The 15633-nt window shown below is 47.7% G+C and overlaps 1 pseudogene; it reads left to right on the top strand.

Moving 5' to 3' along the window:
* The first annotated feature begins 5545 nt into the window (after positions 1 to 5545).
* LOC134949717 (5S ribosomal RNA) lies at positions 5546 to 5664 on the top strand (annotated as a pseudogene).
* The last annotated feature ends 9969 nt before the right edge of the window (positions 5665 to 15633 follow it).

Raw genomic sequence — 15633 nt, 5'->3', positions numbered from 1 at the left:
GCCATCAAAAGATGGCGATACCCTCAGGGGTGAAAACGTGGCGGCCGGGGGTTAGTACATATGAAAATGCGGTAAAACTCTTAAAACGGGGGTTTTACTGCATTTTCCCTTTAGTACATCCTGCTCTCTGCCTCCTACCTCCCCATGTGTGCCTATGATACCCTGTCCCCATATTCCCACCCACTACCCCATGTGTACCTCTGGCCTCTTCCCTCTTCCTTCCCAGGTGTTCCTCTCACCCGTCTCTGAATATGCTCCTCTGACCCTCTCTCCCCCATATCTGTACCTCTGCCTTGGCCACCATCCCTACTGTGCCTTTGTCCCCTCCCCAAGGATGGTGGTTGCTGATCAGAAGTAGCATGGATAAAAGGAATCTAGATTGTGTTCAGGGCCACATAATTGAACTTAAAGATGGCAGGTAAGAGCAATTTTCCTTTTAATAATAATTAAGGGGATGTAGTAGGTACTGCATTTAAGGAGCTGTGTGTTTTCCGCAAATTCGCTGCTAAATGTAAAGCATTGGGGGCCCCTTCAAATTTTGCTATGGGCCCCACAAAGTTCTAGCTATGCCCCTGTCTGTATCGCTCACTATATTTGTCCATATGGTGTGTGTGCTGCCACAAAGTGTTGGTGCACACACTGTGGTTGTGGTTACACCTCCCACTACTGAAAGGACACACATTGTGGAGCGGAACTGCGGGTGTTGCCGGCGGTTCTGCTCTCACAGTGCATATGCACTGTGTTCCAGGCAACACTGGCACACACCTAGTTACGGCACCGAGCCCGAAACGTGGCGAGCGCAGAGTGCCTGCGAGGGGACTCGTTGCGCTTGAGGTCGGGATTCCGGTCTCTGCCGCCGGGATCCCGTCAGTCGGAATTTCATACCGAATCCCCCACAACACTTACCTTTAAAGAAAATGTAGGTGTGCTGGCCAGGTTCTAGCTCCATCATCATCTGGATAGTCAGAACACGTGTCTCTGCACATGCAGGTTTCACAATAAAAACATGTACTGCAGATGCAGCAATTGTAGCAATGTACAGTGACTGAAATGCTAAAATTAATGTGGGAAATTTAGTAGCCTGCGATTTGCAGGCATTGTAAGTTTTCACCTAATCTGCTAACGTTAAAAGGCAAAACTAGAATGGTTTTGCTTTTTAAATGATCGCCAGTTTAAACCATCAGTAGACTCGCTGGAAACTCGTTGATGCCTGCAAAGGCTATTCTGTTCCCCCCTTCCATATCTGTTAATGCAAGTAAATGAGTTATGCAGAGCCGGCGCCACCACTAGGCAGCTTTAGGCAGCTGCCTATGGGCGGCAGCCACTGGAGGGCGGCAGGTCACGCTTACTCTTGCTCAGCTCCTCCTCTTAAGAGGAGGAATATTTCAAGCGTTACCGGAGATGCGGAGAGGAGCAGAAGAACTGTACGTACCACTAGCCGGCAGCACGCCCCGTATGCAGAGTGTGTTCTTGTGGTGCGGGGCGGGAATATGTCGGCGCGGAAAGGAGCAGAAGAACTGTTACAATAGCCGGCAGCACGCTGCATACTCTATGTGCATAGAGTATTAGAGCCGCTGCCGATGGGTTACACTCACACTGACAGCGCTGGCGGGCGGCTGATAACAGTTGGGCGGCCACGGCATCCCTGCAGTGCTGTCAGTGTGAGTGTGAGCCAAGGGGCTGCAGTTGATGATTGAAGCTGTTAGGGATTTTTTACACATTTCGTACACAACTCTGGAACAGGTGGAGGAGGCCTTCTTTACAGATAATAAGAAGCCCCCCCTCACCTTCCCGACATCCAAAAATTTAAATACTATCTTTGGGAAACTCCGGAAAAGAAATTCCAGATTCCCAAGAGAGTCTTGGTGGCTTTTCCCTTCCCAGTGGAAGATAGGAAGAGATGGGAGTCCCCACCGATAGTCGACGCCTCTGTCTCCAGGCTGTCCAAACAGGTGGTATTACCGGTCCCGGGATCTACCGCTTTAAAGGACCCGGCAGATCGCAAGGTGGATGCTACACTGAAATCCATTTACACGGCTTCAGGGGCTATATTGCGGCCTACTATAGCCTGTGCTTGGATTGCTAACGCTATAGCCAGGTGGTCAATCACTCTGCAGGAGGATTCGACTACGCTGGACAAAGGTGACGTTGATTTATTTTTACGTAATATTCAGGATTCTGCAGGGTTCCTGGTGGATTCTACGAAAGACCTGGGTTCTATGGCTGCGGGGATCTCCTCCATGTCCGTCTCGGCTCGCAGGGGTCTCTGGCTGCGCAACTGGTCTGCGGACGCGGAATCCAAGAAGTGTGTGGAGAGCCTACCATACATAGTGTGTGGAGAGCCTACCAGGCTCTCTTTGGGGAGGCGCTGGATGCGTGGATTGCCACGGCTACCGCGGGTATGTCTCCTTTTCTCCCCTTAGCTGCACCGGCTACGAAGAAGCCTTTTTCATCTACCACGTCACAGTCCTTTCTGCCCGCGAGGCCTAGAAAGAATAAGCCTTCGAACACCTTCAGAGGTGGTCGTGCAAAAGGAAAGAAACCTGCTCCCGCAGGTGCCCAGGCCCAGAAGCCCGCTTCTGATACCCCTTAGTCCTCCGCATGACGGTGGACACCTAGGCCTGGAGGAGGGTCAGGTGGGGGCAAGACTCCGGCAGTTCAGACACGTCTGGGTGTCGTCTGGTCTGGACCCCTGGGTCCTGGATATAGTGCTTATACAAAAAAGAAGGGTTTTTGATCCTGCACCGACCTAGATTCAAAGTACATAATAATATAGAAACCAAAACTGGACAATGATGCTAGATAATAGCAATTACTGTCTGTCCGTATGGCGGTGCGCCCGGCGTCAAAAAAGGGGGGATATGCGTACAAAAGAAGAAAAGTATGACTCTTGTTTGGGCGCACTCTTGTGTTAACTAACTGTTAATTAATAGGTAAAGTGTCTAGGAGATCATAATGAAGTCTTTATTTCTACTCTTTATATATATTATAGGGACTAAACAAAACAGGTTAGTGATAGAGCAAATGTGGATATGCCAGCTGGAGAGAACGATCTCCCAAAATTGAAAATGTTCAGATCTAAATTATACCTGGATAAATGCATATCGGAAGGTAGCTGCATACTATGCTGCTTCCATTTTATTTTAATTTTATTTTTATTTATTTTCAATTGTAATTATATTTACTATCATTTATACTTATTATTTTTTATAATTATATTTATTTCCATTTTTTTCTCCCCGTCTTGTTAAGCCATTTTCTTTATTATTTCTATGCCATTTCCATTTTTGTTAATCTAAAGGTGTGTACACACGGTGAGATCCTTGCTATGTTCGATTTTTACTTGCGATTTCCCTTGAACTCCCCAGAGCCCAGATAGGACAGATTTTGACTAACTTTTCTTGAGATATGGACTGTGTGCTTACGATTTTGGCTTATGTGAGGTTTTGACTTATGTGAGATGTCATTGACATGTGAGATGAACTAGATAGTACACAGATCTAGCAAGGATTGACTTGCCTGCACAGTCTATCTTTTCTTGCGATGCCGACCTGGCGGGGCCGCGCATCGGGATCGCAAGGTGACTTTCACCTTGCGATTTGTACTAACTTTTCTTGCGATTTTGACTATATAGTCAAAATCTCAAGAAAAAATCTCACCGTATGTACACACCTTAAGATTATACCTACCTGCATACCTCTATATATATATATTGTTATAATCTCAGCTATTTCTCTATTATTCCTCATACTTATTTTTATTTTAAATGGGCTCACATACATAACCGCAATTTGTAAGTACATCTGCACTCACAGCTTTTTGCTACGGAGGGTGGGCGGGGTATACTGGCCCCTCTCCGAGTGCCCTCCAGTGTGGTACGAGGGTATCCTAGCAACCTGAAGCCGGCCCCTCGCAGTCTTTCAGCTATTTCTACCCAGACGCGGGTATCCTAGCAACCCGATATCCTGTGTGCGGGCGGATGCTCAGATGACCGCTTCCGCCCACACTTACCAGCGCTATGCCGCTCTTCGCGGCTGCTCTGATTAGGACGACACGTTCAGGGAGGGAGTAATTCCCGTAATCCCCGCCCCATTCAGCCCGCTGCAGCCCGCCTGTTTTGACACTATAGCTGCATCGCTCTTCGTGTCTTTACCATGGCAACATAGTCAGGGCGGAAGTGAGAAGTGTAACTTCCGCCCTCCCTAGTCCATCCCATCTTTCTCAGTTAGCCCGCCCATATGATGCATTCTTTGAAGGCCCTTGATTGGACCAGATGTTTAGTGTATTTCCGCCCACTTGGTCAGCTATTGGCTGACAGTAATCACATAGGGTTTTTAAACACCCAGGCATGTTGATGCTTAGGAGCTGCTCAGAATGGAAGTGAACAAACCCGTGACCGGGTGAAACGCGTTTTCCTTGCAAGCACCTGACCTGTCTGACACTTGGAGTGGTGATATCTGATGTTTATTTACTCTATTGCACCATATCTAATGCTAAGACAGCATATTTCTTTTGCCATTGCAAAAATCACTCCCCGTTATATTGCTGGAGCTTCCAGCTTATTTACATTGTATATACGTGTACTATTGCATTTTAGGTACTCTGAGGTATAACTTTGTGATAGGGGCAGGTTATTGGTGGCCCCGCATTCTTTGCGGGCACCCCGTCTGCCTACCAACTGAATGAGTGATACTTAACATTCACCCGCTTTATTTACTTAAGCTTGTTTTTTCACAGAGAGAATCTCTGCTATTAACACTGCTAGTGTTTTCAGTGAATCAGTATGGCATACCAATGTTTTTTCCTTGCTTAAGTACAATGTGCAATTTTCTTCCCTCACATTCAAGTGTAGTCAGGACAGGTGTGGTGTGATCCTGCATGTACTCTGCCTTAGGTACTCTCAAACTGTTTATTTTATGCTCCTGTGAGGTTTTTTCACCAAAGAGAGAATTGTACAGGTGATAATTCTTTTTGCCTCAGACATTGGTTTATGCTAGAAACTAACATTTGTTCTGATACAGAACATCCTGGTAATATCACTAGTGACATCAAAGGTCCTGGTGCACTGCACAAATTTATTCATTAATTATTAGACGTTACCAAAATCTATTATGCACTAGTAACGATATACATACCCTGTGATCTGGCACCACTCATAAGAAATCATTACTATCTTTATTTCTGTTGGATATTTGTCTTGACACCTGTCACTGTGATCTATTTTTGAACCAGGATTTATTAGTAATCAAATAATTGAGGTAACCAAAAGGGACCCACTGTAATCTTTTTGCAATTACTTCCTCCTATCCTTAAGTTACACATATTTTTTCCTGCTGTTCTTCCTTCTGTGAACTCTCATCCACGATTCAGGGGAACGTGTCCCCTCAGGAGATGCATTTCTTCAGTCTAACGTGGACAGCAGATTCACACCTCTGTTACTATTATTTTTCTCTTTTCTCTTTACGCATTCTTAGCATTCTTCTTCTGAGAAGGAATCAATCCTCCCATTTCGGTGCACTCTCATTGGTGCTATAGGGTCAAACCTTCCTACGACCATACCCCTACGTTCACGCCCAATCTAGTCCGATCTTGGAAGCTAAACGGAGGTGGGCTGGGTCAGTACCTAGACGGGCGACCACTAGGGAATACCCAGTGAAGTAGGGAGACTCTCTTCCCCGTAGAAACCACACCAACGGCAGTATCACCACTTATACTCTATCCTCCTACTCCCCTTGTATTCTTTTCACTCATTACAGTGGCTATTTGTTAGAACTGTTACCTAGTGTATGGGTTCTCCCACTCACGATTGTAACCCAATTAGGGCTGCATTAATACAAACAGTTTGTACAGATCTTGGGCAGATTGAAGCAGCATAGTATGTAGCTACCTTCCGATATGCATTTATCCAGGTATAATTAAGATCTGAACATTTTCAATTTTGGGAGATCTTTCTTTCCAGCTGGCATATCCACATTTGCTCTATCACTAACCTGTTTTGTTTAGTCCCTATGTAATATAAAGAGTAGAAATAAAGACTTCATTATGATCTCCTAGACACTTTACCTATTAATTAACAGTTAGTTAACACAAGAGTGCGCCCAAACAAGAGTCATACTTTACTTCTTTTGTACGCATATCCTAGATATAGTGTCCAGAGGGTACAGACTGGAGTTTCAAGATCCCCCGCCTCACTGTTTCTTCAAGTCAGGCTTGCCAGCCCTGCTGGCAGACAGGACAATTCTTCTGGAGGCCATCAGAAAATTTGTGGTGTCAGAGGTCATTGTTCTGGTCCCACTTCAGCAGTGGAACAAGGGTTATTATTCGAACCTTTTTGTGGTACCAAAACCGGATGGTTCGGTACGGCCTATTCTAAACTTAAAGTCTTTGAACCCTTATCTCAGGGAGTTCAAATTCAAGATGGAATCTCTGAGAGCTGTCATCTCAGGACTGACGGAGGGGGAGTTCCTGGTGTCTCTGGACATCAAGGATGCTTAAGTCCACATTCCCATTTGGGCGCCGCATCAAGCATATCTCAGGTTTGCGCTGATGGACGATCACTATCAGTTCCAGGCTCTGCCGTTTGGCCTCTCCACAGCACCGAGGATCTTCACCAAGGTGATGGCGGAGAGGATGGTTCTCCTCCGCAAACAGGGGGTGAACATAATTCCATATCTGGACGATCTCCTGATCAAGGGGTCGTCCAGGGAGAGGTTGTTGTGGTCCATCGCGCTCACGTCACAGCTGCTCAGGATGCACGGTTGGATCCTGAACCTTCCAAAGTCTCACCTGGAGCCGACAAGGCGGCTGTCTTTCCTGGGAATGATCCTCGACACGGAAGTGCAGAGGGTATTTCTCCCGGTGGAGAAAGTGTTGGATGATTCAAACAATAGTCTGGGATGTCCTAAAGCCTACCCGGGTATCGGTTCATCAATGCATACACCTTCTGGGGAAGATGGTTGCCGCCTATGAGGCTCTGCAGTACGGCAGGTTTCATGCTCAACCTTTTCAGCTGGACCTCTTGGACCAGTGGTTGGGCTCTCACCTACACATGCACAAGAGGATACGCCTGTCTCCGAAAGCCAGGATTTCACTCCTCTGGTGGCTGCAACTTCCGCACCTTCTGGAAGGGCGAAGGTTCGGAATTCAAGACTGGATCCTTTTAACCACAGATGCAAGTCTAAGAGGTTGGGGAGCAGTCGCTCTGGGGGAAACTTTTCAGGGACGAAGGTCGGATCAAGAATCACTCCTCCCAATAAGCATCCTGGAACTCAGGGCCGTGTACAACGCCCTTCTGCAAGCAGCACACCTTCTACAGGATTGGGCTGTTCCGATGCAGTCGGACAATGTGACCACAGTGACCTACATAAACCGACAATGCGGAACGAAGAGCAGGGCTGCCATGTCAGAGGTGTCAAAAATCCTCATCTGGGCAGAAAGGCACGCGGTGGCGATGTCGGCAATCTTCATTCCGGGCGTAGATAACTGGGAAGCAGACTTCCTCAGTAGACACGATCTCCATCCAGGGGAGTGGGGGCTCCATCCGGAGGTGTTCGAGGAGGTAACCGGTTGGTCGGGGGTTCCTCACATAGACATGATGGCCTCCCGCCTCAACAAGAAGCTACGGAGGTACTGTTCCAGGTCAAGAGACCCACAGGCAGTGGCGGTGGACGCACTGGTAACACCGTGGGTGATCAAGTCAGTGTATGTGTTCCCTCCACTTCCTCTGATACCAAGGGTTCTTCAGCTCGTGAGAAGAACAAAGGTTCTGGCAATCCTCATTGCTCCGGACTGGCCAAGGAGGGCTTGGTATGCAGATCTGCTGGATCTTCTGCTGGAAGATCCACGGCCTTTACCTCTTCGGGAGGATCTGCTCCTGCAGGGGCCGTTCGCTTACCAAGACTTACTGCGGCTACGTTTGACGGCATGGCAGTTGAACGCCAGATCTTAGCTCGGAAAGGTGTCCGGAGTGAGGTCATTCCTACCCTGATACAGGCCAGGAAGGGGGTAATGTCTAAACATTACCATCGCATTTGGAAGAAATATGTTTCTTGGTGTGAGGCCAAGAAGTTTCTGGCGGTGGAGTTTCAACTTGGACGTTTTCTCCTTTTCCTGCAAGCAGGGGTGGATATGGGACTGAGATTGGGGTCCAGATCTCTGCTTTGTCCATCTTCTTCCAAAAACAATTGGCTGTTCTTCCTGAGGTTCAGACCTTTTTGAAAGGGATTCTGCACATCCAGCCTCCCTTTGTGGCGCCTACGACACCATGGGATCTTGATGTGGTGTTGCAGTTCCTGCAATCTGCTTAGTTTGAGCAGGAGGCTGATCTCAAGTTTCTCGCGTGGAAGGCGGTCAACTTGTTGGCCTTGGCCTCTGCATGACGCGTGTCGGAATTGGGGGCTTTATCTTGTAAAAGCCCCTATCTGATCTTCCATGAGGACAGGGCGGAACTTAGGACTCGTCCACAGTTCCTGCCTAAGGTTGTGTCAATATTCCAATATGGACCCCAGCATCCTCTACGGACTACGAGAAAAGGATTTACCGGTAGGTAACCAAAAGCCTATTTTTCCATTGGGCTCAATTGCCCTTCCTCACTGGACAGCTGCCACAGCTGATAGCACACACCCTCACGACATCTTATCCACCACCGATAGCGCCCCCACCTTCCCCAGAGGACCCCTACTAGAACTCAATTCTGAAGAATGCAGGCACCAATGAAGACAACCCACCCCACTGGACTCTGGCCTACCCCCTTCAGTGTGAAAGACTCTACAAGGTCCCCAAGGAAGAGGATTTCTGTGCCACCTCCTATGCTGTATCACGCCACCTGTGTTGCATTACTCACCTCATCACTGTGCTAACCTGGCTTCCCCACCTGAAAGGTGGCAACTATGATCTCTTAGCAAAAGAATAACCAAATCCTAGTATTACACTCTAATGTAGTAGTTTTGCCACCATGCAGTGAAAAAGGCTACTACTAGCCCACACCGTATACCTCCCTGAATGATGCAACTCATACAGTACAGTATAATTATCACAGCCTTACTGATATGAGATAGCAAGTACAATAAAATGGTCTATATCTCCTCAGACTACAGTTGTGGAGCGATAAGAAAGGAAAATAAGATACATTTATTAACAAGCAAAAATATGTACCCTTCACAGAAAAAAAATGACAAAAAGTGTTATAAAAGAGTTACAGTACATACAGAGGTGCTTACATACACCTATCCTCAAATCGCACAAAATATCCCCATTTTGGGTGCCACGGACTTTGTTACTCAGCTGCGCCATGTGTCCCGTTGCACAGTGTTTAACAAAATATGCATCACAAATGTGACAAATGTACAATGCACAATTACCCTGGGCACTGGTGCTGGCATTGCATGCAGCTGCTGACTGCAGACGTTAACATGGGTATAATAAGCAAAAGACTGTGAACCGATACAAGTGAGCCACGCAACACATCGCACCATGCATGAAGCTTTGCATCATTGTGCTTAATCTGCAACTGTATACTAATTCCTATAAAACAAAAATACTAATCCCAAGTGCCTGGTACACTGTAAGCGACTTGATATAAAAACAATGCAAATAAGATGCTTAATTCAGGGAAAAAGGTCGAAAGTTGCACAATTGCTATCCACGGACATATAAGGACATAGCTGTGAGTGTGAACGTACACAAGCAATTACAAATAAAATGGAGCTGCATTATCCTCTCGGGAAAGAGCCATTCTAGGGATATTCCTCCACAGGCAAAGATTAAAGAAGGGTTGCAAAAATCTTTTAATGGTAAAAAGTCGATGCTCCAGAACTGGATAACAACCTGCTCTCTATCCAGTTCTACAAATTGTTCCATATCTACCAAATGGAGTAGACTAAAACATTATTCCATAAAAGAAAAAGAAAAATGATGGCCCCCTTTTTTGAAGTTTGGGAAAGCTATATTGTTATTCTTTCCCCTAGCTTTTTCCATATATCTAAGGCGGGTACACACTAGGTGATTTTAGGCAAAAAAAATAGGATTTTGATACCTACCGGTAAATCCTTTTCTCCTAGACTGTAGAGGATGCCGGGGTCCACTTCAAGACCATGGGGTATAGACAGTTCCGCAGGAGCCATGGGCACTCTTAAGACTTTTCAATGGGTGTGAACTGGCTCCTCCCTCTATGCCCCTCCTCCAGACCTCAGTATAGGAACTGCCCAGGGAGACGGACATTTCGAGGAAAGGATTTACTTTAATACTAATGGTGAGATACATACCAGCTTACACCTCAACCATGCTGCACAACATGGCATTCAACATAACACACGCCAACAGGCATGAACCAAGTAGAGCAACATGCTGAAACTAATATAACACAACATGTGTAATCCCAATAAACCAAACTGCAGGTAAAGTACGCACTGGGACGAGCGCCCAGCATCCTCTACGGACTAGGAGAAAAGGATTTACCGGTAGGTATCAAAATCCTATTTTCTCATACGTCCTAGAGGATGCTGGGGTCCACTTCAAGACCATGGGGTTTATACCAAAGCTCCAGTACGGGCGGGAGAGTGCGGATGACCCTGCAGCACCGATTGACCGAACGGGAGGTCTTCATCGGCTAAGGTGTCAAACTTGTAGAACTTAGCAAATGTGTTTCCCCCCCCCCGGGCAGCTGCCCAGGATGAGCCCACCTTCCTAGTAGAATGGGCCTTCACCGACGTAGGTAACGGCAATCCAGCCGTAGAATGTGCATGCTGAATCGTACCTCTGATCCAGCGCGCAATAGTCTGCTTGGAAGCAGGACACCCAATTTTGTTGGGATCATACAGGACAAACAGAGCCTCTGTTTTCCGTATCCTAGCCGTTCTAGTGACATAAATTTTCAAAGCCCTAACCACATCTAGAGACTTGGACTCAGTGAACGTGTCAGTAACTACTGGCACCACAATAGGTTGGTTTATGTGGAAAGAAGAAACCACCTTTGGAAGAAAATATTGGCGAGTTCTCAACTCTGCCCTATCTTCATGGAAGATCAGGTAAGGGCTCTTGTGAGACAAGGCCCCCAATTCGGACACCCGCTGTGCGGATGCCAATGCCAAAAGCATCACCACTTTTCAAGTGAGAAACTTCAACTCTATCTCTTGTAGAGGCTCAAACTAATCCGATTGCAGGAACTGCAACACCACATTAAGGTCCCATGGTGCCACTGGAGGCACAAATGGAGGCTGGATGTGCAGAACCCGTTTCACGAAGGTCTGAACCTCTGGAAGAGCGGCCAATTGTTTTTGGAAGAAAATTGACAAGGCCGAAATCTGGACCTTGATTGACCCCAATCGAAGTTACTCCTTTCCTGGCCTGAATAAGTGTGGGAATGACTTCCTTGGGAATACCCTTTCGGATTAGGATCCGGCGCTCAACAGCCATGCTGTCAAACGTAGCCGCGGTAAGTCTTAATACACGCACGGCCCCTGCTGCAGCAGCTCCTCGCAAAGAGGAAGAGGCCGAGGATCTTTTATGAGCAACTCCTGAAGATCTGGGTACCAAGCCCTCCTTGGCCAGTCTGGCTCAATGAAGATTGCTCGAACTCTTGTTCTTCTTATGAGCCTGGGAACTTTTAGGATCAGCGGAAGTGGAGGGAAGACATACACTGACCGGAATACCCACTGGGTTACTAGCGCATCCACTGCTATTGCTTGAGGGTCTCTCGACCTGGAACAATATTTCTGAAGCTTCTTGTTGAGACGAGATGCCATCATGTCTACTTGAGGAACTCCCCAAAGACTTGTCACCTCTGCGAAGACTTCTTGGTGGAGGCCCCACTCTCCTGGATGGAGATCGTGTCTGCTGAGGAAGTCTGCTTCCCAGTTGTCTACTCCCGGAATGAAAATTGCCGACAGAGCCTTTACATGTCTTTCTGCCCAGAGGAGTATCTTCGTCACCTCTGCCATTGCCGCTCTGCTTTTCGTTCCGCCCTGCCTGTTTATGTACGTGACTGCTGTTACATTGTCCGACTGGATCTGCAGGGGACGATCTTGAAGAAGATGTACCGCTTGTTGAAGGCCGTTGTAAATGGCTCTCAATTCCAGCACATTTATGTGAAGGCAGGCTTCCTGACTTGACCATTTTCCTTGGAAGCTTTCCCCCTGAGTGACAGCTCCCCAGCCTCGGAGACTTGCATCCGTGGTTACCAGGACCCAGTCCTGAATCCCGAACCTGCGTCCCTCTAGTAGGTGTGAACCGTGTAGCCACCACAGGAGCGAAATCCTGGCTTTTGACGACAGGACTATCTTCCGGTGCATGTGTAGGTGGGATCCCGACCACTTGTCCAACAGGTCCCACTGGAATACTCTGGCATGGAACCTGCCAAACTATATGGCCTCGTAGGCCGCCACCATTTTCCCCAACAACCGAATGCACTGATGGATCGACACACTTGATGGTTTCAATATCTGTTTTACCATTTTCTGGATTTCCAGAGCCTTTTCCACCGGAAGAAAAACTCTCTGAACTTCTGTGTCCAGAATCATCCCGAGAAAAGACAATCTTGTCGTCGGTTCCAACTGTGACTTTGGAAAATGTATGATCCAACCGTGTTGTTGGAGTATGGACAGGGAGAGTGTGATGTTCTGTAGCAACTGATCCCTGGATCTCGCCTTTATCAGGAGATCATCCAGATAAGGAATTATATTGACTCCTTTTTGACGAAGGAGGACCATCATCTCCGCCATCACCTTGGTGAATACCCTCGGCGCCGTGGAGAGACTGAAAGGCAACGTCTGGAACTGGTAATGGCAATCCTGAACCGCGAATCTCAGATAAGCCTGGTGAAGAGGATAAATGGGAACATGCAGGTAAGCATCCTTTATGTCTACTGACACCATGTAATCCCCCTCCTCCAGAGTGGAAATCACTGCCCTGAGCGATTCCATCTTGAACTTGAACCGTTTCAAGTAAAGATTCAGATCTTTTAGGTTTAGGATCGGTCTGACCGAGCTGTCCGGCTTCGGAACTACAAAGAGGCTTGAATAAAACCCCTCCCCTTGTTGTGACAAAGGTACCAGGACTATGACCTGATCCTGGCATAATCTTTGAATTGCCGCTGTTACTGCCTCTCGTTCTGGAAGAGAAGCTGGCAAGGCCGATTTGAAAAATCGGCATGGGGGAACGTCTTGAAACTCCAGCTTGTACCCATGGGACACTATCTGCAAAACCCAGGGGTCCAGACCAGACTGAATCCAACCTTGGCTGAACAGTTTCAGACATGCCCCCACCAGAGCGGCCTCCTGCAAGGGAGCCCCAGCGTCATGCTGTAGATTTGGCAGAAGTATGGTTGACTTCTGCTCCTGGGATCCCGAAGCTGCTGTGGGCTTCTTTCCCCTTCCCCTACCTGCAAAGAAGGGGGTACCTTTTGCCTTTTTGTATTTATTGGGCCGAAAGGACTGCATTTGAGAGTGATATGTCTTTTTTGCTGGTGCAGGAGCATAAGGCAAAAAAGTCGACTTACCTGCGGTAGCCGCCGAGTCTAACGCATCCAGTCCATCACCAAATAAGCCCTCACCTTTATATGGGAGAGCCTCCATATTCTGTTTGAATCTGCATCCGCGTTCCACTGGCGAATCCACAACGCCCGCCGAGCCGAAATTGCCATGGTAGCGGCTTGGGAACTCAAGAGTCCAATATCTTTCATCGCCTCTAGCATGTATGCGGCAGCATCTTTGATATTCCCTAATTTAAGGAGTATCTCATCTTTATCAATAGTGTCGATTTCCGATGACAGGCTTTCTGACCATTTTTCAATAGCGCGACTCACAGACGCGCAAGCAATTGTGGGCCTGAGCAGCGTACCATTGGCAACATAAATGGATTTCAATGTAGTCTCCATTTTGCGGTCTGCTGGCTCCTTTAGTGAAGCCGTGCCAGGTGCAGGGAGAATTACCTTCTTTGTCAACCTGGACAGTGCACTGTCTAACACAGGGGGTGACTCCCATTTTTTCTTGTCCACTACAGGGAAAGGATAAGCTATCTGAATCCTCTTGGGAATACGAAATTTATTTTCGGGATTTACCCACACCCCTTCAAAGAGAGTATTCAGCTCGTGGGAAGGAGGGAAAGTGACCTTAGATTTCTTTTCTTTATAGAAATAGGCCTTCTCCTGAGGTACAGGAGTGGCTTCCATGACTTCCAGTACTTCCCTTATAGCCACAATCATATATTGTATACTTTTTGCCAATTTATGATCTATTTCCCTGGAGTCACTATCGTCGACACAGGAATCAGTGTCCGTATCGGTATCCATATTCACAATATTTGCAAACGGTCTCTTATGTGACCCAGAGGGGTCGCCTGCGGATGGAAGAACAGAACCCTGAAAAATCACATCTTCCACAGATTTTCTTCAGCATTCTGCATGAGATTCAGACTTATCTAATCTCCTATTGATATGATGCATACTATCACGTATTTCTTTCACCCATGCAGGCTCTTGGTGTGCCGGCAGCGCCACCACATTACAACTCTGTGTCCCTAAAATGGTTTCCTCCGGAGAAGAACTCCCTGCCTCAGACATGTCACACTCGTGTACAACACCCACACAGACACACTGGGACTTATAGGGGACAGACCCATAGTAAAATCTGTCAGAGGGACACAGTTTAGGAGCAGCCAGTTCACAACCCCAGCGCCAGTATCTAATGCCTGTGAACACAAAATGCCCACTGACATGCAGCGCTGTTTTACACAGTAAACACACTTGTAAAGCACCAAATTCGCTCCCCCCCCCCCCCCCTGTTTTGCACCCTGATACTTGTAGTCAGAAGTGGAGGAGGACCAGCGATGTCTCTGCAGCCTGAGGAGAGAGAGAAAATGGCGCTGAGCAGTGTGCTGGCTGCCTGAGGAAGAAGCTCCGCCCCTGCAATGGCGCGTTTTTACCTCAGAGAGTTTGCATAATATTTATACTGGTGGGGGTAGGGCTGTGCCTGGGCATCTTATGCCCCCTTTTAGCCAGTTTATATAGGTATTTTGCTGCCCCCCCCCCCCCCCCCCCCCGCGCCCTGAACCCTGCAGTGCCTGTTTGTGTGGGCAGCAATGGCGCGCTGCGCTCCCGCCAGCCGTCACTTTGCTTGATTGAAGATCTATCTTCTTACACTCACCTGCCTTCTGGCTCTGTGAGGGGGGTGACGGTGTGCTGTGGGAGTGAGCATCTAGGCACGGCTAGCGTTCTGTACCCTTCAGGAGCTAATGGTGTCCTGTCAGCCAGAAGCAGAGCCATAAAACTCTTCAGGAAGTTGGTTCCTACTTCTGCCCCCTCAGTCCCACGAAGCAGGGAGACTGTTGCCAGCAGTTCTCCCTGAAAATAAAAAAACTAACATAAGTCTTTTCAGAGAAACTCAGTAGAGCTCCCCTGGAGTGCATCCAGTCTGCCTGGGCACAATTTTAAAACTGAGGTCTGGAGGAGGGGCATAGAGGGAGGAGCCAGTTCACACCCACTGAAAAGTCTTAAGAGTGCCCATGGCTCCTGCGGAACCGTCTATACCCCATGGTCTTGAAGTGGACCCCAGCATCCTCTAGGACAGAGGTTCTCAAACTCGGTCCTCAGGGCCCCACACAGTGCATGTTTTGCAGGTCTCCTCACAGAATCGCAAGTGA

This window comes from Pseudophryne corroboree, chromosome 1 (genome assembly GCF_028390025.1).
Source record: "Pseudophryne corroboree isolate aPseCor3 chromosome 1, aPseCor3.hap2, whole genome shotgun sequence".
In the NCBI taxonomy this organism is placed as follows: Eukaryota; Metazoa; Chordata; class Amphibia; order Anura; family Myobatrachidae; genus Pseudophryne; species Pseudophryne corroboree.
Note: the sequence above shows the minus strand (reverse complement) of the source record. Positions and strands in the feature narration are given on the sequence as shown.